This window comes from Silene latifolia, chromosome 5 (assembly GCF_048544455.1).
Source record: "Silene latifolia isolate original U9 population chromosome 5, ASM4854445v1, whole genome shotgun sequence".
Taxonomy (NCBI): domain Eukaryota; kingdom Viridiplantae; phylum Streptophyta; class Magnoliopsida; order Caryophyllales; family Caryophyllaceae; genus Silene; species Silene latifolia.
Window position 1 is genome coordinate 73,646,478 of NC_133530.1, and position 22,321 is coordinate 73,668,798.

The 22,321-nt window shown below is 42.5% G+C and overlaps 1 non-coding gene across 1 annotated transcript; it reads right to left on the reverse strand.

Moving 5' to 3' along the window:
• Positions 1-20,019: 20,019 nt before the first annotated feature.
• LOC141658297 (small nucleolar RNA R71) lies at positions 20,020-20,126 on the reverse strand. Its single transcript, XR_012549190.1, has one exon. It is a non-coding gene; the product is annotated as a small nucleolar RNA R71 (small nucleolar RNA).
• Between the last annotated feature and the right edge of the window lie 2,195 nt (positions 20,127-22,321).

Genomic DNA, 22,321 nt, shown 5'->3' on the forward strand with positions numbered 1-22,321 from the left:
TCGCGCTTAATCTCATCGAATTAGACATAAGGCTACGCACCAAAGCATGCATTAGCATAAACCGGGCCATGTTGCTTTAGACAACATGCGGTTTACTACGCTTCTACAAACATTGGGGAACAACCGTCTAACCAAACAAGACTAAGGTTTTAGAAATCATTTGACTCGATAAAAGAAAACAAACTTGAAAGATTACAACTCGATAAACAAACTATGAATTACAAGCTACAAAATAAACAAAGAACGAATGACAAACAAGGAAAGAGAAACGAAATAGGAAAGACAAAACCCACGGCCAAGACACGGCCCAAACCCACGGCAACCTCACGGCCAAGACAAGGCCAACCTAGTTCCTAAGTTAGATTCATTGGTTAGATCGAATGATTGCGAAAAGGGATAGGAAACAAGTTAGAAAACGAGTTAAAAACGATGTCGATTGATTGTCGCGCAAGGGTGCATTCTACACGGCCTAAAGGGTCTAATTAGGTCAAATTCGCTAATTAATTTAACTCATCGAGTGTCAATAAGAAGGTGCTAATCACGCACTCTTATACTAGCGAGAAATTAGGTGAAAGAGAGAGATGCATTCAATTATTTACAGAATCGTTGGTTGATTTTATAACTTACGTCGAAGCCACCTATCGTGTCTAATTAGGTTATTAAATTAAATTAAAGTCATCTAAATACGTCATAGGTTAACAATCAGAGGTTAAACTAACATGCAACGGGTCCTAGGGTGCACGATTTCGATTTGGCGAAACAAAAGGAGGTCGAAAACGAAGAACAAAGTTAGATAATTGTTTTATTTATGCCCTACCTTGAACACGAGGATATGTAAATGAGACAGGGGTGTACGACCGACAGATGTAGCGGTTTCTTTTCCCATCTCAAGTCAACGCGGGTGTTCATAGTGGTACTTTAACTCATACTCGGACTAACTAGTTTCACAGTTAATTTAAAACAATCGATAAACAAACGAAAAAACAAACAAAAAAAGACAATAAAAAACGAGCATAAAACAAACGAAATAAAAGGGAGAAGAGGCGGATTTGATGCACCCTCAACCTACATGTATCGTTGACACCGTCTTGGGTCGTAATCGATGGTAGATTTTATCTCGAGAGGCCGTCGTCGACGAAGAATAAAGCAAACACGCGTTTTGGAAAGTTTCTGGACAGCGATTTTAAAACAGTGATATCTCCCTCGTTTCACGACGAAAATTCGATTCGAAAGATGTTTTGGAAACTAGAAAGAGAGGAGAACAAGGATATTAAAGCAAACCCTGCTCGATTTGGGTTATTGGGCACGAAAAACGAGCACAAACAGAACTGGACAGACAAGAGTAAACCGCGAAAACAGAGTGTTATTTCACTCTGTTTTTCGAGGGATTTCGTGTACTCTCAAGGGCAATTTGGCTCGTAAATCTTTGTCTAATGTGTAGATGGATGTTATGTGGTTAATTAGGAACAAGAAACTCGAATTTTTATGGAGTTTTGATGGAGGAACGAAAGGGTTTTCGAAGAGGACACACAAACAGTTTCAGTTTGTGTGTCGGTTTTGTTTAGGGTTTTTGAAGGATGTTTAGGGTTTGTTTCTGAGGTTTAAAGCTTGTATGTGATGCTTGGATGTATGGAGGACTTAGAGGAATGAATGTATGGTGAAGGGGTGGTATTTATAGGGAATTAAAGTAGGTTAAAAGAGAGGAGGAGGCAGTCGGGCTCAATCCCGTATGGCTGCTGTCCATCGGTTTTTGTGAGGGTTTGAGGGGGGTTTTCTTGGTGATTAAGCTAGGATAATATGGGTAGGATACTAGGGTATGGGTTAGGGTTAATAGGTACGGGTCTTGGTAGTGTTTGGAGCGGGTTTGGGCTCGCGAATTGGCTCGCAAAAACAGGGGACTGCATTGGTGATTTGCGGGCTGCTTGTGGACTGTTTGGGATGAGAATTTGGGCCGCTTGTGAGGGGGTTCGAACATGGGTTGATGGGTATTGGTATAGGTTGGTTAGTGTACTCGAGATTCGTGCCAATTCGCAAAGGAAACGGGCCCAAAAACCGAGCTAAAATCGAGCTCAAAAACAAGCGTTCAAAACGAGTTTTCTTCGCTTTTCAAATCGATTTTTCAAATCAATTAATAAATTAAAATAAATGATTTTTCAAATCAAATATATTCATAAAATGATTTTTCAAATCAAATATTTATTTTATTTTCAATAAAATAAACTTGGGAAAATAAATTCAAAATAAAATATAATAAATTGAATTTACCTAAAAAACCATAATTTAAATATCATTTAAATTAACAAAATGAACTCACTAAAAAACATTAATTTAAATATCATTTAAAATAATAAAATGAATTCACTTAAAAAAACATTAATTTAAATATCATTTAAATTAATAAAATACTTCATCGACGACGCCCATTCTACCTCGTAAACGAGCTCCAAATAATGACAATGACAACTAAAGAATACATGTGTCCTATCATCATCGGGTGTTTGTCGGGTTCTCTATAAATTCCAATATCGACGGATACGGGTATCTACAGAGCCCCCACTTTGACTGAGGCTTGGACAAGGCGAAAGTCAAAGTATACCCCAGGTCCCTTTCGACCTGAGGGTTCTTCGGGTCGTTTATAGTCCATTAGACTTGCATATATAAGCTCGCCAGCCATAAGAAGAGATCATACCTGAAACTTCGTCGGGGATTAACTCTTCCTTCTGTTGCGTCGAATTATCTTCGTTGGTCATCGACCTATAAGTTGCATAAATCGTGGATTGAGCCTTATCCTTAGGCGCCTACGTATCCGTTTCTGACGGAATCAAACCCGCGTCGTAGTTCGGCAACTGCTGACACATGCCCAAAGTTTATCATCTGCTGGCGTATGTCCAAAATTCATCATCTTGCTGACATTGGCCCAAAATTTATCATCTGCTGGCGCTTGTCCGAATGGGACGGGACTTTCCAAGGAGGTTGCCGCCACTTTCATCGTTTGCTTTCAGCTACGGAATTCTTCCATTTCATACTCTTGTATTGAATTGAATTCTTGGTGGATATCATCCTCTACATCTTGATAATGGTCTCTGAAGCCAACGGCCGAGAGCCCCGATTTCAATGGCTCTAAAGTCGAAGACTTTAGAGCCCCCAGTTGAAGCATATCCTGCTATATTTGAAACACAGAAAACGTACTAGCAATAATCATCACATAAGCACATTTGGATCATCGATCTTGAAATTGGATTATTTGAAAGATTGGGTCATCGACCCGAAAATTGAATTTGAAAGTCTTGAATAATTGGGCCATCGACCCGAATTTTGAATTTTGACATCACTTAGAATATTGGGCCATCGACCCGAGGATTGAAGTTGAAGTATTGGAATGCTGGGTCGTCGACCTAAAATTAAATTTGAATGACTGGGTCATCGACCCGAAATTTGAACAAGTTGAAAATTTTGAATAATTGGGCCATCGACCCAAATTTTGAATTTGAAATGAATCCCTTGGATGTTGGGCCATCGACCCGAAATTTGAATTTGAAACGAATTATTTTGATTTTGAACTTTGAGATTTGAACCTTCACTTGAAATATTTGGCATTTTGGAATATTTGGCATTTTGAAATCGAACCCTGACGGGTGAGCAGGAAATACGACTCAGACACTCTATATGACCCGTAAACAAACGTGGGCGTAGCCCGCTACCGCAAAACAAAAAAAGAAAATAAAACCGTAAGTGTGCACGGGCTTTAATTCAAATATGGACTTGTCGAGGGTAGAAAAAGTAAATCGGCCGTTCCGGCGCCAAAAGATGGCAAATGGGAATCACAAGGTCGTCGAACTTGGGACGGAGATATCGTATGGCATGGGCGTGCTTCCGAGGGCACATGGGAATCAAGATCACTTGGCATTGACAAGGTGGATTAAACTCACAGAGGAACAACGTTGGCTTCGCCCAGACACTAAACACAGGTTAATTTTATGAGAACACTTAGACATCACATATCATTCTTGTTGGGAACATTCTGTCACTCTTCTCCTCGCCTCCTTTCTTTTCAGCGAGTATTCATCATTTCTTGCCACCGCCTTCTGTCTTTTCAGCGGGCTTTTAATATTTTTCTTCCACGCCTTCTTTCTTTTCAGCGGGTTTTTACTATTTTTCTTCCACGCCTTCTTTCTTTTCAGCGGGTTTTTCATATTTTATGTTCCCAACACAAACCTACATCTATATGACTCGGCATCTTTGCCTAAACCGTTAGATAAAGCTCATTCCGAGACTTGACACTACTCATCTGAACCTATATCCTCGTCCTAGCCTACGTCGAGTGCTAAGACTGAGAAGACTCCTAAGACTGACTCACAGGCGACAGGTGTGTGGAAACGGTTGGGTTCAAAGGCACACTCGGGCTCAGCTTTAGAAGGGAGGCTTGGTCCTCGCTTGAGTGTAAAAGATAGGCTGGGCCCTGGGGAGGAAATGATGATCCCTCCTAAGAAGCGCGCTAGACAGAACACAACTACCCCTCCTCCACAGGAGCCTCGGTCACGTGATCCAAAAGGCAAAGGGAAAAAAGAAGATGCAAGAGCCTTCGACTCCAATCTATTATTTAATACTACTACTTATTATTTGTTGCTAGTTGTTTTCTTTTTTTTTCTTTTGGAGGATGTAACGGGCATCGCCCGATCTTTAATAAGACTTACTATCTATTAAAAATTCCAGTTTCTGCATAAAATTTCATTTTATTCAAAGAAGGGTCGGTTGTACTCTTTTAAAGAGTCGCCTACGTATATCTGTTATCACGAGAATCAAACCGAGCTCGTAGTTCCACAAAACAAACGCGCTACAATCATCGATTTATAACGCGCAAAAAAGCAAACGAAGCAAAGTGCCGCGGCCTAGACTCGCCCACGAGCAGCACCGCAATTCAAAATTTTATTTTACGACATTGAGAATGAGTTCTATGGATAGTATTTCTTGATTGATCCAAATTCGTCGGATTCGCAAAGTCATTTCCATCTAGATCATCGATCCGATCGCGCCTCCCGATAATATCTTCTTTACAGTGTAAGGACCGGCCCCAATTCGGCTTAAATTTTCCCCTCGGGTCAATTGGTAGTAAAGCGCGAACGGACTTTAGAACTAAATCTCCATCTTTTATTCCTCGAGGTTTCACCTTTTTGTTAAATGCCCTTTGTATCCTTTTCTGATAGAGTTGAACATGGTGTAATGCATTTAACCGTCGCTCGTCGCGCATAACCAAGGAATCATACCGGCTTGCGGCCGATCGGCTTCAGGGACCCGACTTTCTAACAGGATCCTTAAAGAAGGTACCTCTAATTCGATAGGTGAACGCTTCCATCCCATATGTTAAATAGAACGGAGTTGCTCCAAAGTGGTCGTGCGAATAGACGTTCGTATCCCCACGGTCGAACGGTATCTTTTACGGCCACTCACGATAATTGTCGGTCATCTTTCCGAGAATCACGGTGATTGTCTTGTTGGCGGCTTCCACTGCACCATTTGTTTGGGGTCGATACGGTGACGACTTGTGGTGTTTGATTTTATACTTTTCAAGTATTACTAGCGAGTTTCAACACTGGAAGTGAGTGCCATGATCGCTAATGAGCTCATGCGGCACCCCATATCTGCAAATGATTTCATTCTGAATGAACTTTGCTACCTGCTTTGCTTGTAGAACCTTGTACGATTTCACTTCTACCCACTTCGTGAAGTAATCGATGGCGACTAACATGAAGCAATGCCCATGTTCAGATGGGTTGACCTTTCCGATAATGTCGATTCCCCATGTTGAGAAAGGCCATGGTGATGTCGAGTATATAACGATGACGGTGGCACATGCTTTTTGTATGTTTGCGAAGATTTGGCAATTATGGCAATGTTTGACATATTGGCGACAATCTGTCTCCATCGTGGTCCAATAATACCCTAATCTCATGATTTTACGAACCAAAGCATATGGGCGTTCATGTGTGGGCCACACTCTCCATCATGGACTTCTTCCATGACTCTCTTCTTGATTGGTGAGTCTATGCATCGCGAAGGATGTTCTCGCGCGGTCTTCTTGTACAATTGTCCGTCATTGGTTCTAACGAATTGAGCGGCTAGCATTCGAATAGCGCTTTCCGCGGTTATCCATGTCGGGTGGATACTCTCCTGATTCTTTAAATTTCAGAATAGCATGATACCAAGGTTCGGCCTCGGTTTCTTCTGTGTCTCCGATTACATTAACATAAGCAGGTGACGATCTTCGTTCGACACATATCGGCATAGTATCCATATAATTAGGTATGTTGATCAGAGCAGCTAGCTTTGATAGTGCATCACAAACCTGGTTTTCGTCTCGGGGAGGTGCACGTACTTGACCTCGGTGAACAACTTTTCTAGTTCCTCTATTTTCGCTTGGTACGGAGCCAAGCTATCACTTCGGGTTTTCCACGTCCCGGCCACCTGATTGATCACTAGGGACGAGTCCCCATGTACTACGAGCTTTTTGATGCCTAACTCGAGAGCACTGTGCAAACCGAGTAGGCATGCTTCATATTCGACCGCGTTATTAGTGACGTTAAAGTCCAATTTGATCGAGATAGGAACATGTTCACCTTAGGTGAAATGAGTAGAACTCTATCCCGTATCCCCTATAGTTCGATGCTCCATCGAAATAGAGGTCCCACGTATCATTGTCTATGTGAACGATATCTTCGTCGGGGAACGACCACGTATCCACAACCTCAGTTTCTTCTATCGGGTTATCCGCCGGGAAAGTCTGCAACCGCCCTTCCCTTTATCACTTTTAGCGGTACATATTTCAGGTCAAACTCGGAAAGCATTAAAGTCCATCTTGACACCTGCCGTTCGAATCGGTTTTTCAAACAAGTATTTGATTGGGTCCATCTTCGAGTGGATGCAGACACTATGACTGAGCATGTAGTGCCGTAACTTCTTTGTCGCCCATACTAAAGCCAAACATGTCTTTTCGAGCTGAGTATACTTGATTTCATACTCCAAGAACTTTTTACTAATGTAGTAAATTGCTCTTTCCTCTTTATCGACTATCTGCGCCAGCATTGCCCCCATTGCGAGTATCCGAATCGTAAGATACAACAAAAGTGGTAACTTGACCGTTGGTGGGCTAAGCACGGGAGGGGAAGATAGTATTTCTTTGATCTTATCGAACGCATGACTTGACAAAGCGGTGATCATCCCATACGACGTGTTCCCGACCTTCAATTTCTTGAAAATTGGCTCGCGTATCATCGTTAGCCTTGCCACGAACCGACTTATGTATTGGATTCTTCCCAGGAAACCTCGAATTTCTTTCTCGGTTTTAGGGTGAGGCATTTCCATTATGGCCTTTATTTTCGATGGGTCCACCTCGATGCCACGGTGGCTGACGATGTGGCCCAACAATTTGCCGGATGTGACTCTGAATGCGCATTTTTGTGGATTCAACCTCATGTTATACTTGCGCAGTCGCTCGAAGAATTTGCGTAACGTACCAAGGTGGCCATCACGCTCCTTTGACTTGACAATCATGTCGTCGACATAAACCTTGACCTCCTTGTGCATCAAATCATGTAACAATGTTGTCGCGGTCCTCTGGTATGTAGCCCCTGCGTTTATCAACCCAAAAGGCATTCTTTGTGTAGCAATAGGTTCCCCATTGCGTTCGAACGCGATCTTATGCATATCTTCTACCGCCATCTTGATCTGATTATAACCGGCGTATCCATCCATAAAGGATAGTAACGCGTGTTTTGCCGTGTTGTCCACCAGGATGTCGATGTGAGGTAATGGGAAATCGTCCTTCGGACTTACCTTGTTTAAATCCCGGAAGTCAACACAAACCCGAACTTTACCATCTTTCTTTGGTACTGGAACGACGTTAGCCACCCAGTCCGAGTATTCTGACACTTTGATGAACCCAGCTTTGAGTTGCTTGTCGATTTCTTCTTTGACTTTCAAAGACCAATCTGTGTGCATTTTGCGTAGCTTCGCTTGATCTGGCTTATACCCGGCTTGATTGGGATCTGTGCTCTGCAATTTCCCTATCAATGCCTGGCATGTCTTTGTAAGACCATGCGATAACATCTTTGAACTCATGCAACAAATCAATGAACCCCTGTCTTTCGGTGGGACTTAAAGTAGTTCCTATTTTAAGCTCCTGTGGTTCTAAGGTTGTACCTACATTGATGGTTTCGGTATCTTCGATGACCGAGGTTTTCTGTTCGTACTCTTCCAACCCTTTTATCAACTGTAGAGGTGGTTCTATTTCTTCTTCTTCTTCTTCTTCTTCGACCAACTGTTCATCCTCGACCTCAGTCTCAATGTCATTATTAAAACAATCATTTCCAAAAATTGAATTGCAATGTAAGTAAGACAAGTCGTAAGCAAACTGGTTCATATTATTATTGATTTGAAATTGCGCGAAATGCGCTAACATTTGAGCCAACTGGTCAGAGCTCAGTGGCGAGATAGGGGTATTCGGGACAGGCCCCGGGATACCACCATTAGGAAAAGGTGCATAGGAAGGGAAAGCTAGGGGAGGGGTATTTTCAACACCTGACTCCTTAGACTCAATCTTAGGACCTATCTCGACTCGGACTCCACTCGGACTCGGACTCGAGAATCGGTAACATCATTTGGCTTGAACATCTCTCCTTCTCCCGTTGTCAACTTGAAAAGAAGTCCTTTGTTGTCAGTCCACTTGATTGTTTTCTGCCATCCCGTGTTGGTCCTAAGAGGATCCACATCGGTGATGAGGGTAGATGGATCAAACCGCTCGCTTCTCAGGATCATGCTTACCAAATCTTCGTTTGGTATTGGTGATTTCTTCTCTTCACCGAAAAGGAGACCCATAGCTTTCTCGTCATTCATTGGATCCGGTTTGGTTTCTATTGGCATCACGGTCAGAATGTCTTCAGGGATGTAGTAGCAATCTTGGAATACTTCGATTCCTGGGACCATAAGGTTCTTCTTTGGGTCAAAGATAGGTTCGGGGAAGTCCATGCATGGGAGTTCTTCCCCAGCTCTCACGAAGTGACCGTTTAGAGTTAGGTGATACGGTCCCATTTTGATATCTCGATCTTCGATCGTTCTGCCCCTCTTTTCCCGTAGATCTTTCTCAGTGGGCTCATATCCAAGCCCGAAGGTTACTCCTTTGGCTACGGGTGGTTTCAACTCGAAAGCCTCCTCCTTTCTAGGATATAATGAGAAACCGAAGTACTTCCCAGTCTTGAGAATTACCTCGCATGAGACATGGCTTCCGTATATAGATCCATATTTTCGGAGTTCGGCTCGATCATGTTGACAATCTCGAAACCGCATGCGTCATTGGTAGCTTCGACCCTTACCTCGGAAGTAATGTCTCCTCCCGCTACGATAATTGGCGTGGCGTCAATGGTGACGGTTTTGCCATTGAGTGGGACCTTGATTTTTCGATGCGGCGTTGATGTTACGGCCTTCGAGCATGGATCCGGGCCTTCCCAACAATAAGTTGAAGGATGAGCATATGTCAATCACTTGGCAACTTATTTTCTTTTCCACTTGCCCAGTCTGTACTACTAGATCGACAAGTCCACTCACTCGACGCACAATGCCATCGAATGCCCGAATCATGCTGCGTAGTGGGGATGAAGTCATTCTTCTCCAAGCCCGGAATATGCGCCGTTTTCGGAGGGGAGTACGTTGACGCCGATCCGTCGTCAACCAAGGTCATAGGGATATGCTTGTTGAGACACACGGTAGCAATATAGAGGGCCAGGTTATGTCGAGGCCCGAACGGCGGCAGATCTTCGTCGGAGAATGTCACACCGTTGGTAATCTGAGGCCGATTCTGGGCGATGTGGGTGACCATATCCGCAGGAGTAGTATTTGACGACACGGTCATGTTCATCAAAGCTTGCAACAAAGCTTGACGATGCTCGAAAGAGCTCAAGATAAGTTGCCAGATAGATACGTCGGCCTTAGTCTTTTGGAGTTGCTTGATGAGGGAAGCCTCGGAGGTCGACCCTTCACCAAGAACTTCGACCACTGCCGGCTCCTTTTGAGGTGCCTTACTCGGGATATCCTTAGCTTTCTCCACACGATATGGGCGCCCGGATCTAGTCAAATGGTTTGACTCTAGGGCATCTTGCCTCACTTTTAAGATTTCTTCTTGGGTGTGAGGAATTGTCGCACCTCTGACGAGGTAAACATCATCCTCGTCATCGGCCCAAACGCCATTGATTTCATTGCCGCTTCGGAGTATGTAAGGAGTACAATCGACAATAAAGTCCCCGAATGTAATCTCGTTTCTCGAGCTTGGTAGGAATTTGGAGCAATCCACGAATATTCTTCCGACGAAAACCCCTTTTAGACGACATGGGCGAATCAAGTGAGAGTAATCAACACTATCTTCGGTAGAGACAAAGTTAGTGTGGTCGCCAAATGGATTGGTGACGTTGTTGGGCTTTATGGCCGGGATTGGGAGCGTTCCGTTCTCAATCATATCTTGAATTTCGTGCTTTAGTCTAAAGCACCTTTCGGTATCGTGTCCCTTCCCTTGATGAAAGGCACAGTAGGCATTCGGTTTATACCATTTGCCTTGTTGATCAGCAGGAGGGTCCGGAGTTGGACCAATGGGCTTCAATTTTCCTTGGGCCATGAGCCTTTGGAGAGCATAGGCGTACGTGCACCCGATATCGGTGAATACCCTCGGAGCTTGGCGCGGAGGCCTTTTTGACTGTCCATCTAAGAGATTGACAGTTTCAACAAAGTGAGAGCTGGGCGCTTTTGCTTTAGATGACGAAGCCCCTTGGTATCCCTTTGGCTTCTCGGCCAAAGCAATTCGGACATCGTCCTCTACCTTTATCCCGATCCTTATCAATTCTTTGAAAGAACCAAAATTTTGGTATTTCAGAGCATTACGGTAAACAGGTCGTAAATTCTTCACGAACTTATCTACCATTTCAACTTCATCAGGCTTCTTAGCTAACTTCACGCTTTCAGCGCGCCATCTTGCGAGGAATTCCGTAAAACCCTCCTTCTCCTTTTGTGTCATAACCTCCAAAGTTCTTATGTTGGTTTGAATCTCAACATTGTCAAGATAGTGCTTACGAACTCCACCGTAATATCTTCGAAAGTGGGGAAGTTCTTGAGGTCAAGATTATAGAACCAAGCCTTTGGGTGTTCACCCGGAGATTGGGCGAAAATTTCGAGTAGAGCATATCGCGGTACTCCCTTGAGTGCTAAGTACCCTTTATAGGCCTTAACATGGTGGATCTGGATCTTGAGTGCCCTTGAACTTTGGGATGTCGTGAGTACCATGTTCGTGGGCAACTTGTCTGAACGGGGCATAGGCCCTAGCATTCTCATAGTGGATATTCTTCCCTTGGGAGAGCTTCAAACGGTCCTCGATGAACTTGAACCGTTTCTCCAAATCATCCGAGAGGTGGAGTAGATGAAGAGGAATCTTCAACCAACTTAGACTCGATCACATCCATTCGGGTCATCATGAGGTTCACGGCCTCCGTGAGCTTGTTGATAGCATCTTCCATTGCTTGACGTCGGGTTTTGGGCGGCCTTTCTACAAGAAAACCCCGTGATCGAGTCAATATTTAAAGTAAGAGCCCCCGCACACTTAAGGACACGACCCTAACTTGACTTGAACAAAGACTCGACTTGAGATTGACTAACCAAAGGTTCAACTCACGGTTTGATTTAGACATCGGTTCATTTTAGACTCGACAAAACGACATGACTCAAACTGTCATAACTCGATTCTAAACTGGACTCGGTGTGACTAAACCCGTGATTGGGCTAACATAGCCCAGGGTTCGAGTGAAACGTCCATAAGGCCTAGCTTGGACGTTTTTTTTTTATGGACTATTCTAGACCAAAAGGTCGACCAACATGACTCAAAGCCCAAGAGGTGAGTTTGGGTGACCCAACAAGGTCGTGTTCTAGACTCTTGAAACAAACCCGGCCTAACACGGCCATGACCCGGACACGACTCGACGCATTTCATGCTTGGTTGAGGTTCGAGAAACATTTTGGATTGATTTTGAAAAACGAATGATCGATTTGAAAAATGAGATTTGAAATGGGCAGCATGCCGGCTATAAAAGCTTGTTTTTGGGCCGAAAATTCTAGTCCTATTTGGGCAGCATTCCGCGTTTTTAAAACCATGCTAGTTTGAAAGTAAGTTGTTCAAAAGTTCGGTTTTGAAAAGGACATGGGAATTTTCGAAAAAAGACTTGGGAAAACAAATTGCACATTGTCCTCTCATGTTATAAGGATGTATGCTCCTAGACATCTCTAAGTCTCGGCAAGTCTTCTACGAGAAGGTCTATGCCCTCCATCCTTTTGCGGTCTTATAGAGCAAGGTGTCTTAAGGTAAAGTACCTAGAAGATCGTCCCCACCATCAAGAACCACACGAGGCGAAGTGGAAGCGAGCAATGTGCAGCTTCCTGGCATAGTGGGACGTCGCCCCCCACGCATCACGAAGAAACGCGGGACGGCCCGGCAAGTCCTTAAGGGTTTATGCATGAATCGTAGCACTATGAGTAATGTTTTACTTTCCAACACTTTCTTTTCAAGTTTCACCTCGGAGGAAAAGACCCTAGAAACACAGTGTAACTAGTCCTCTTTTCCCAGTGAGTCGCCAAATGTGGACAAGGCCCTCGGGAAGCTGCGTCCGGGATCCACACAGGCATAATCGACTCGAGGTTCTTTCGAATCGAATTAAGACATATTAGAGTCGCCACCAAGTTTTTTGGGAACTTGGAACCGTTCAAGTCAACTTTACACCTTTCATCGAAAAGCATAAAGCCAATCGACTACGAGTGATTAAAGATAAAGACTTGTACCCTATATCACTCGATTTGAATGACTCTCGTAATCCAATGGTATTTAGACGGATCCACAAACCATAGATCTTGAGTAAGGGGTGAGGGTACGTGTTGGGAAGCCCATAAGGACACCCAACCCCGCCCGTCGATAACAGCCTCTACTAAGTCAAGTGTCGGATTTCAAACAAGGTCATAGCTACGTACGATGTATGATATGCAAGCGTTGTTTTAACCCTATCATGTGACAACAATTTCTATGTCGTTTTAGATGCAACTAAACTAACTTTGTCAAAGTTGTAATTTAGCATGTGGGTTGATTAATCTAACAACATACAAAGCAAACAAACAAGGCTTGATGGGGAATGGGGGAGCCGTTGGGATCTACCTATTACAAACCAGGCATTTCATGCCGACACAACGATAAATAAATTACAACTCGATCTAATTACAATTGCTACATACAACTCAAAACACGACACAAAACTCACGGCCATTGGGCCTTGAAAACCGTGCACATGAGGGTGGCCCACGGCTCACATGACCCACGGTCCTTGGGTCACTCCTCGTAATGTGTGCTCGCGCTTAATCTCATCGAATTAGACATAAGGCTACGCACCAAAGCATGCATTAGCATAAACCGGGTCATGTTGCTTTAGACAACATGCGGTTTACTACGCTTCTACAAACATTGGGGAACAACCGTCTAACCAAACAAGACTAAGGTTTTTAGAAATCATTTGACTCGATAAAAGAAAACAAACTTGAAAGATTACAACTCGATAAACAAACTATGAATTACAAGCTACAAAATAAACAAAGAACGAATGACAAACAAGGAAAGAGAAACGAAATAGGAAAGACAAAACCCACGGCCAAGACACGGCCCAAACCCACGGCAACCTCACGGCCAAGACAAGGCCAACCTAGTTCCTAAGTTAGATTCATTGGTTAGATCGAATGATTGCGAAAAGGGATAGGAAACAAGTTAGAAAACGAGTTAAAAACGATGTCGATTGATTGTCGCGCAAGGGTGCATTCTACACGGCCTAAAGGGTCTAATTAGGTCAAATTCGCTAATTAATTTAACTCATCGAGTGTCAATAAGAAGGTGCTAATCACGCACTCTTATACTAGCGAGAAATTAGGTGAAAGAGAGAGATGCATTCAATTATTTACAGAATCGTTGGTTGATTTTATAACTTACGTCGAAGCCACCTATCGTGTCTAATTAGGTTATTAAATTAAATTAAAGTCATCTAAATACGTCATAGGTTAACAATCAGAGGTTAAACTAACATGCAACGGGTCCTAGGGTCTGTCGATTTGGCCGAAACAAAAGGGGGTCGAAAACGAAGAACAAAGTTAGATAATTGTTTTATTTATGCCCTACCTTGAACACGAGGATATGTAAATGAGACGGGGGTGTACGACCGACAGATGTAGCGGTTTCTTTTCCCATCTCAAGTCAACGCGGGTGTTCATAGTGGTACTTTAACTCATACTCGGACTAACTAGTTTCACAGTTAATTTAAAACAATCGATAAACAAACGAAAAAACAAACAAAAAAAGACAATAAAAAACGAGCATAAAACAAACGAAATAAAAGGGAGAAGAGGCGGATTTGATGCACCCTCAACCTACATGTATCGTTGACACCGTCTTGGGTCGTAATCGATGGTAGATTTTATCTCGAGAGGCCGTCGTCGACGAAGAATAAAGCAAACACGCGTTTTGGAAAGTTTCTGGACAGTGATTTTAAAACAGTGATATCTCCCTCGTTTCACGACGAAAATTCGATTTGAAAGATGTTTTGGAAACTAGAAAGAGAGGAGAACAAGGATCTTAAAGCAACCCCTGCTCGATTTGGGTTATTGGGCACGAAAAACGAGCACAAACAGAACTGGACAGACAAGAGTAAACCGCGAAAACAGAGTGTTATTTCACTCTGTTTTTCGAGGGATTTCGTGTACTCTCAAGGGCAATTTGGCTCGTAAATCTTTGTCTAATGTGTAGATGGATGTTATGTGGTTAATTAGGAACAAGAAACTCGAATTTTTATGGAGTTTTGATGGAGGAACGAAAGGGTTTTCGAAGAGGACACACAAACAGTTTCAGTTTGTGTGTCGGTTTTGTTTAGGGTTTTTGAAGGATGTTTAGGGTTTGTTTCTGAGGTTTAAAGCTTGTATGTGATGCTTGGATGTATGGAGGACTTAGAGGAATGAATGTATGGTGAAGGGGTGGTATTTATAGGGAATTAAAGTAGGTTAAAAGAGAGGAGGAGGCAGTCGGGCTCAATCCCGTATGGCTGCTGTCCATCGGTTTTTGTGAGGGTTTGAGGGGGGTTTTCTTGGTGATTAAGCTAGGATAATATGGGTAGGATACTAGGGTATGGGTTAGGGTTAATAGGTACGGGTCTTGGTAGTGTTTGGAGCGGGTTTGGGCTCGCGAATTGGCTCGCAAAAACAGGGGACTGCATTGGTGATTTGCGGGCTGCTTGTGGACTGTTTGGGATGAGAATTTGGGCCGCTTGTGAGGGGGTTCGAACATGGGTTGATGGGTATTGGTATAGGTTGGTTAGTGTACTCGAGATTCGTGCCAATTCGCAAAGGAAACGGGCCCAAAAACCGAGCTAAAATCGAGCTCAAAAACAAGCGTTCAAAACGAGTTTTCTTCGCTTTTCAAATCGATTTTTCAAATCAATTAATAAATTAAAATAAATGATTTTTCAAATCAAATATATTCATAAAATGATTTTTCAAATCAAATATTTATTTTATTTTCAATAAAATAAACTTGGGAAAATAAATTCAAAATAAAATATAATAAATTGAATTTACCTAAAAAACCATAATTTAAATATCATTTAAATTAACAAAATGAACTCACTAAAAAACATTAATTTAAATATCATTTAAAATAATAAAATGAATTCACTTAAAAAAACATTAATTTAAATATCATTTAAATTAATAAAATACTTCATCGACGACGCCCATTCTACCTCGTAAACGAGCTCCAAATAATGACAATGACAACTAAAGAATACATGTGTCCTATCATCATCGGGTGTTTGTCGGGTTCTCTATAAATTCCAATATCGACGGATACGGGTATCTACAGTCCCTACGCGAGCATACCTCGAGGCTAAAGGTAAGGGGGATTTTGATGGACTCCCCACAAAAGAGGTATTAGAATTTTTTGATTGGTTTGCTCCTGAAACTGTTAAACCCAATTTCTCTCTTCATGTTGACTCAGACGTGGGGATAGGTGAGACTTTAGAGACCAATCTAGAGGATGCCATAATTTTTTACGGAGACATAGAGGAGACTTCTAGCATGGTTGACAATCCCTTCTATAGGGAAAATCTAGAACCCCTTTATGATTCTTTCACGAGACAAAGTGAGGACGACCGGGAGGGTCTCTTTGAGAACTTCCCTCACTGACGAGTCTAGCGCTAGGGGGAGTGAGGAGACAATTTTTGACTGTCTTGAGGTTAAATGGGATAGTTACGATGATATAGTAGATGAACCTATTATAGAGGACCCAATTGACCCAATTGCCTTTACCGCCCCTTGCATCTGGGATGAATACCCACCTTCCCCTTTAGCAGACCAGATTCCTCCGCCTCACCGTTTCTACCTGTCTGAGCATCTGAATTCTACTCGCGTTATTTTCGAGTCCAATGCTCCTGAGTTTTTTCCACTTGTGGTTAAGTCCAGCTTTTATATTCCGCCCTTAGCTGGAGGGAGGAATAATTTTGTGGATATTTTTAGGAGCTGTCATAGGAAATTTGTTAGACTTAAATGCTATTTCATTTTAATTTCCTATGCTATTGCTATTTTATGGTGCTACTTACATTTTTGTGTAGCACATGCGCAGCTGTTTGATCGGTTGTTGCGCGCTTTGAGCTGTTTTGACCAGGCTTATTAGAGCAGCTGGATGAAAAAGAAGGTCGAGCTGGGACCTGTCTGAAACTAGCGCTACCCGGGAGGCAACCCGGAGATTTATTTTTAGTTGTTTTTCAAACATTGCATTTTATTTCAGTTGTGTGTAATAATTGGTCTTCGTACCATAGACTATATCAGTATGCTTGCTTTGTTAGTTTTACGGGCTGTTTTTATTGCGTCTTTTGCAGGAATATACTAAGGATCACTCGATCGAGTACCTGCAAAAAAAAAAAAAAAAAAGTACTCGATCGACCACTATTCCTCTCGATCGAGCTGTTTTGGACGCCCATTGCTTGGATTAGCTTCTTGTGACGATGTTTCGGAGCTATTAGTGACCTCCCACGTTGCTGGCTGGTTTGGGGAGGTCCCTTATTCGCGCAATCTTGTGAGCTTTCTGTATTTACTCTCTTTCTCTTTTAGTTTGCATTTCCTTTCCATGTTTTGGTACAATGAGGGCATTGTACGGTTTGGTTTGGGGAGGTTATGCATCCATATCTGTGTATGCATCTTGTTTTTATTGCATTTCTGTTATCACATTTAATTTCAGTATGCATTGTTTATTTATTTCATTAAAAATTCAAAAATCAAAAAAAAAAAAATTAGAAAATTTCAAAAAAATTCAAAAAAATTCACGTTTATTTTTGCATATAGGTTGAGTCGGAACGGTTGATTTCCGTGATGAAATTGCATTATAACTTGTCATTTTTACTTGATCCTTGCACTTTATTGACGGTTATTAGCTGAGTCTTACGCATATCTACGAGTTTTTGTTCAAATTTAGCTGACTGTTTAGACTTGACCTGATAAATTGGCAACCTACTCTATAAATTCTGAGTTTTAGAGCCTTATAACTGGTGACATTCATGACCAGTTTACATAGGAATTGAGAGTAGTACTCCTTGCATAACATGTCTATTACTTTTGCACATTTATGAAATTCGATTTCTTGTCAATTGCATACATTCGGGTTTGTGGTCGGTGTCACATGCAGGGAGGTTGATGCGTGTCATTTATATGATGTTTTATACCTCATTTTACACGCATTTCAGAGATCATTTGTGTAGTTTAAGCTACCATTTCCCCTATTTCCGTCTACTTTCGTGTTTTTGTACATTATTGCAGAAATGTGAAGAATTCAACGGAAATTGAGTTAAATCCGTTCCCGAGTATCCTGCATTGCATTTGACGTGAAGTATTCACTTAAGGAATGAGCTTGGTGCGCATTTCAAGGCCCAAAAGACAAATCCACGAGATTATAGAAGTCAAGTACCAGCTAAAGCAGTCGATCGACCAGTACCCTTAGTCGATCGATCAACCCACGGGGATCCGAAGCTATCAGACATCGCATCCATCGATCGACGGTCCCCAGTCAATGATCGACCACACCGCTACTTCAGACGAGAATTAAAAGATCGAGGAAAAGCAAGCCCATTGTGTTTAGGTTTTGATAATAAGTGTTACGCATATTTTCTATATAACGTAACCTAGAACATCAGAATAGATATCGAATTATTATCTAAGTTTTACATTCAGTTTTATCAGTTTTAGAATATCAATAATTAGGGTTTGGAATATTGGTTTGCATTGGATTTTCGTTCGTGTTTTTAATCATTCCTCTGCAATTTCGGTATTCCTTCTGTCTTATTTCAATTCATCCTTATTTCGTTGGTAGTGTAGAAATTGTTAGTTAGATTCCAAAGCCATATATTATCGTTTTATGTTATTTATTTACCTAATCGTTTCAAGCATGAATTCAGTAGATTTAATAGTCAATCTTATTGTTGTTATCATTCTTAGTATGAGTAGCTAATTTATTCGTGCTAGGATGTAGGGGAATTATAGTGTAGGCGGCATTAGAATTATCATGGCTCGAATCGCGTGTGATCGATCGATCGACTGCCATACCTGGTCGATCGATTGACCACGTGAGGTTTACCTTCGTTTTAATTGATTTAAATGTTGTATTTGACGAATCGAATGCATGCGACTAGTTGACTGCTTAATATATGACTGACCCATTAGATCGAAAGATAGGGAAGGTTGTTAGATCACCAATTAAAATGACTAAACTATGCTGAGATCGAAAGATAGGTAAAGTTTAGATTATTAGTCACTTTTCAGGACGAGAGTCAGTATTAGTGATATTAGGGACTTATAGCGAGATCGAAAGATGCTATCTGTAAAGAGTGGACCGAGAGGATCTCTTGTTTTCCCGCCTCATGTGTTTGGTTTAGACCGACTTAGTTTGCTGCCACCGAAACTATAATGAACAGACCATCCTAGTACCCTTCTTTATTTTTGATTTAATATATTTCTTTAGTTTAATTTTTATTGTTATTAGCTATAGACCAAATCAAATCAACCCCCACACTTGTTACCTTAGACTAAATTTAGATAACTTTTAATTACATTCGCCTCCTTGTGGTTTGACCCTGTTACCACTAGCGTAGGTTAGTTTTAATAGGAATTATAAATCTTATTTTTGGTACTCACAACGACGGGTATCAAATTTTGGCGCCGTTCCCGGGGAGGCAATTGTTCTAATTATTAGTTGTTTTTATTTAGTCTTTCCTAGTTTAAGGGACATCTGTTCCTTAAACTTTGCTTATATTCTTTTTGTAGTTTCTTCTTATGCGCAGGTCACAGGGTGGTGAACTAGTACCATTCAATCCTGAGATTGAGAAGATCTTGCGCGAGTTGAGACGATCATCTAGAGTATTGCCGACAGAGGAAGAGCTGAGTACTCTGTCTAGTTACTACGAGAATGAACTGTTCGAAGAAGATCCACCTACATCACCTGCTTCTACTTCTTCAGCTGAGACAGTCACTTCTCCAGAAATTCCAGTCATGGCTGAAGAAGCAACTATAGCAAGTCATTCTGAGCCGACAGCTGAAAATCTTTAAAAGGGGTTCGAATTACCTGGAGCTGATAGGAAATTCGAACCGAAGCCTTCCTATATCAACCTAGTTGAGAGGAACCAGTTCGGGGGAGCTGCCAATGAAGATGCAGCCAAGTATATGGAGATATTTATTGATTACTGCTGCTCTATACCCCCACCGACTGGTGTGACCTAGGACCAGATAAAGGAGACTATGTTTATATTCTCACTCCGTGATGCTGCAAGGGAGTGGTACAGAGATCTGGACTGAGCCGCTCATGGGATCACCGACTGGAATTCTTTGGCCTTGGCATTCTACAAGAAATACTTTTCTATCTCGAAGACGAATGCCATTAGAGCTCAGATCACGAGCTTTAAACAGGGAGCGGATGAGAATTTTCATGAAGCATGGGTCCGTTTCAAGAAGCTGGTGCGAACCATACCGCACCATGGGTTCGAAAAATGGAGTCTTTGCAATCAGTTCTATAACGGGCTGTATGACGATCAGAGGGCTATTTTGGATGCTGCAGCCAATGGTCGATTTGCTGAGAATATGGGAGAGACTAAGGGGTGGAAGATCATTGATGACTTAGCCACCCATAAAGCTGAGTATGGGAATTCCAGGGGGAATCAAAGGAGAAGCGCTGAATCACCTTTTGTAGCTGCACTTGAAGCTCTCACTGCGAGATTTGACAAGTATGAACTGGGAGGAGCTTCAAAAGGGGGTATTTACCAAGTAAATGCTGTGTCAGACGGTCCTTTCGTCCGCAGAAGGTGTGGAGCTGAGGGACATGTTTCAGAAAATTGTCCTAGTCCCTTTGAGTCTTGCGCTGCCTTTCAACATTATAGGCAGACAAACACCTACTATGAGCCTAATGTTCATCCCAACTTGAGGTGGAGTAGCCAGAATGTCCTAAATCCAACTCCACCTCCGCAGCAGCAGCAGCAGCAAGCCTATGTGCCCCCTCATCATAAGCAACAACAATATCAAAAACCTCCCTATGTGCCGCAGCAGCAACAATCTCAAAATTCTGACTTTGTTGAGTTGAAGAATATGTTGCAAAAGGAGTCCCAAGCTAGAGAGGCCGGAATGAAACTTTTAGAAAGCCAAATTGCTCAATTGGCTAGCAAGAGTACCACTCGAGCTCCGGGACACTTACCGACTCAAACTGACCAGAAAGAGACCCTAAATGCCATTACTTTGAGGAGTTGGTCAACCCTGGAGGGGCCTGCTATGGTCGAGGATGCCCCTGCAAAACATGAGGCGAAACCGAGTCAGAATATAGCTGTAACGAATAATACCAAGAAAAAGGCGTCTACCAGGTATATCAGTCAATCGACTGATGTACCCGGTCGATTGACTGAAGTGCGGGTTACAGGAGCTTCTGGAACTGTAGACCTCAGTCGATCGACTGAGCAAGGTGGTCGATCGACTGAGGACGCTGCTGATATTGAGAAATTTCGTCCTCCAATGCCCAATAATTTGAGAGACCACTTATTTCGGGGTACGACAACTCCGAAAGTATTAGGGCAAGACCCGAGTGCTGATGGGTCCGTCCCGATTCCGAAGTACGACCCAATGTCGATCAATGGTTCATATTGAGACGGTCTGAAGAGGGGTCAAGCTTCAATAAGGAGAAGGTAGTGGACTTCCAGCCTAAGTCCACTGACGCCGACATGCGAGACTTAGAGGAGAGGGCTAAGTTACTTCTTTCAGCCCCTTATTTAGAGAGACTAGTGCCGACAAAAGAACAGGTATCTTTCAATAAATTTGAAAATGTTGTTCGCAGTCTTAACGTACAAGTACCTTTCCTTGAATTAGTGAATCAAGTGCCCGCTTATATGAAGTTCATGAAGCAATTACTCTCTAAAAAGAGGTCACTTGAAACTGTGCATACTGTTGCACTCACTAAAGAGTCATGTTCTTATTTAACTCACACTGCACCCCATAAGCTAGAGGACTCGGGTAGCTTTTCCGTTCCTTGTAATATAGGTACCTTCTCTATTGAGAAGGCATTATGTGACCTAGGAGCTAGCATTAGCGTCATGCCCTTGAGTCTCGCTAGAAAGTTAAAATTGAATAGGTTCGCAGTGACGAACATGACCGTTCAGATGGTCGACCGATCCGCGGTCCAAACCTATAGGAGTCCTAGAGGACATCCTGTGCAAATAGGGAAGTTTTTCTTCCTGTAGACTTTGTGGTCCTAGATATGCCCGAGGATGCCCACATACCTATCATTCTAGGTAGGCTATTTCGCTGCTTTCGCCGGTGCGATTATTGATGTTGGTTGGGACCCCGACCTTCAAAGTGGGGAAGCATTCTATTGTCTTCGCCCAGACAGCTAGGAAGAAAGACACCATGTGGCCTGTCACCTGTAATACGGTTTCTGAAAAGAAATCATACTTTGTGCTTCCTGATATGCCTGTCTCTATTCCTATTCCTGTTATAACACCTCCGCCCCAGACTAGGAGCAAGAAGGAGGAAGATTCTGTTGTTTTAGACATTGCAGGAACTGGTTTGGGGAAGGAAGAGCCGCGGGTTGTTCCAGCTGTGAAGGAGCAAATCGTTTCGAGAGGCGGTCTTGGATGCCTGAGTTATGGCACTGATGAGGAGCTTGAAGATGAGCCAGCCAAAGTGAGACAGTCCGACT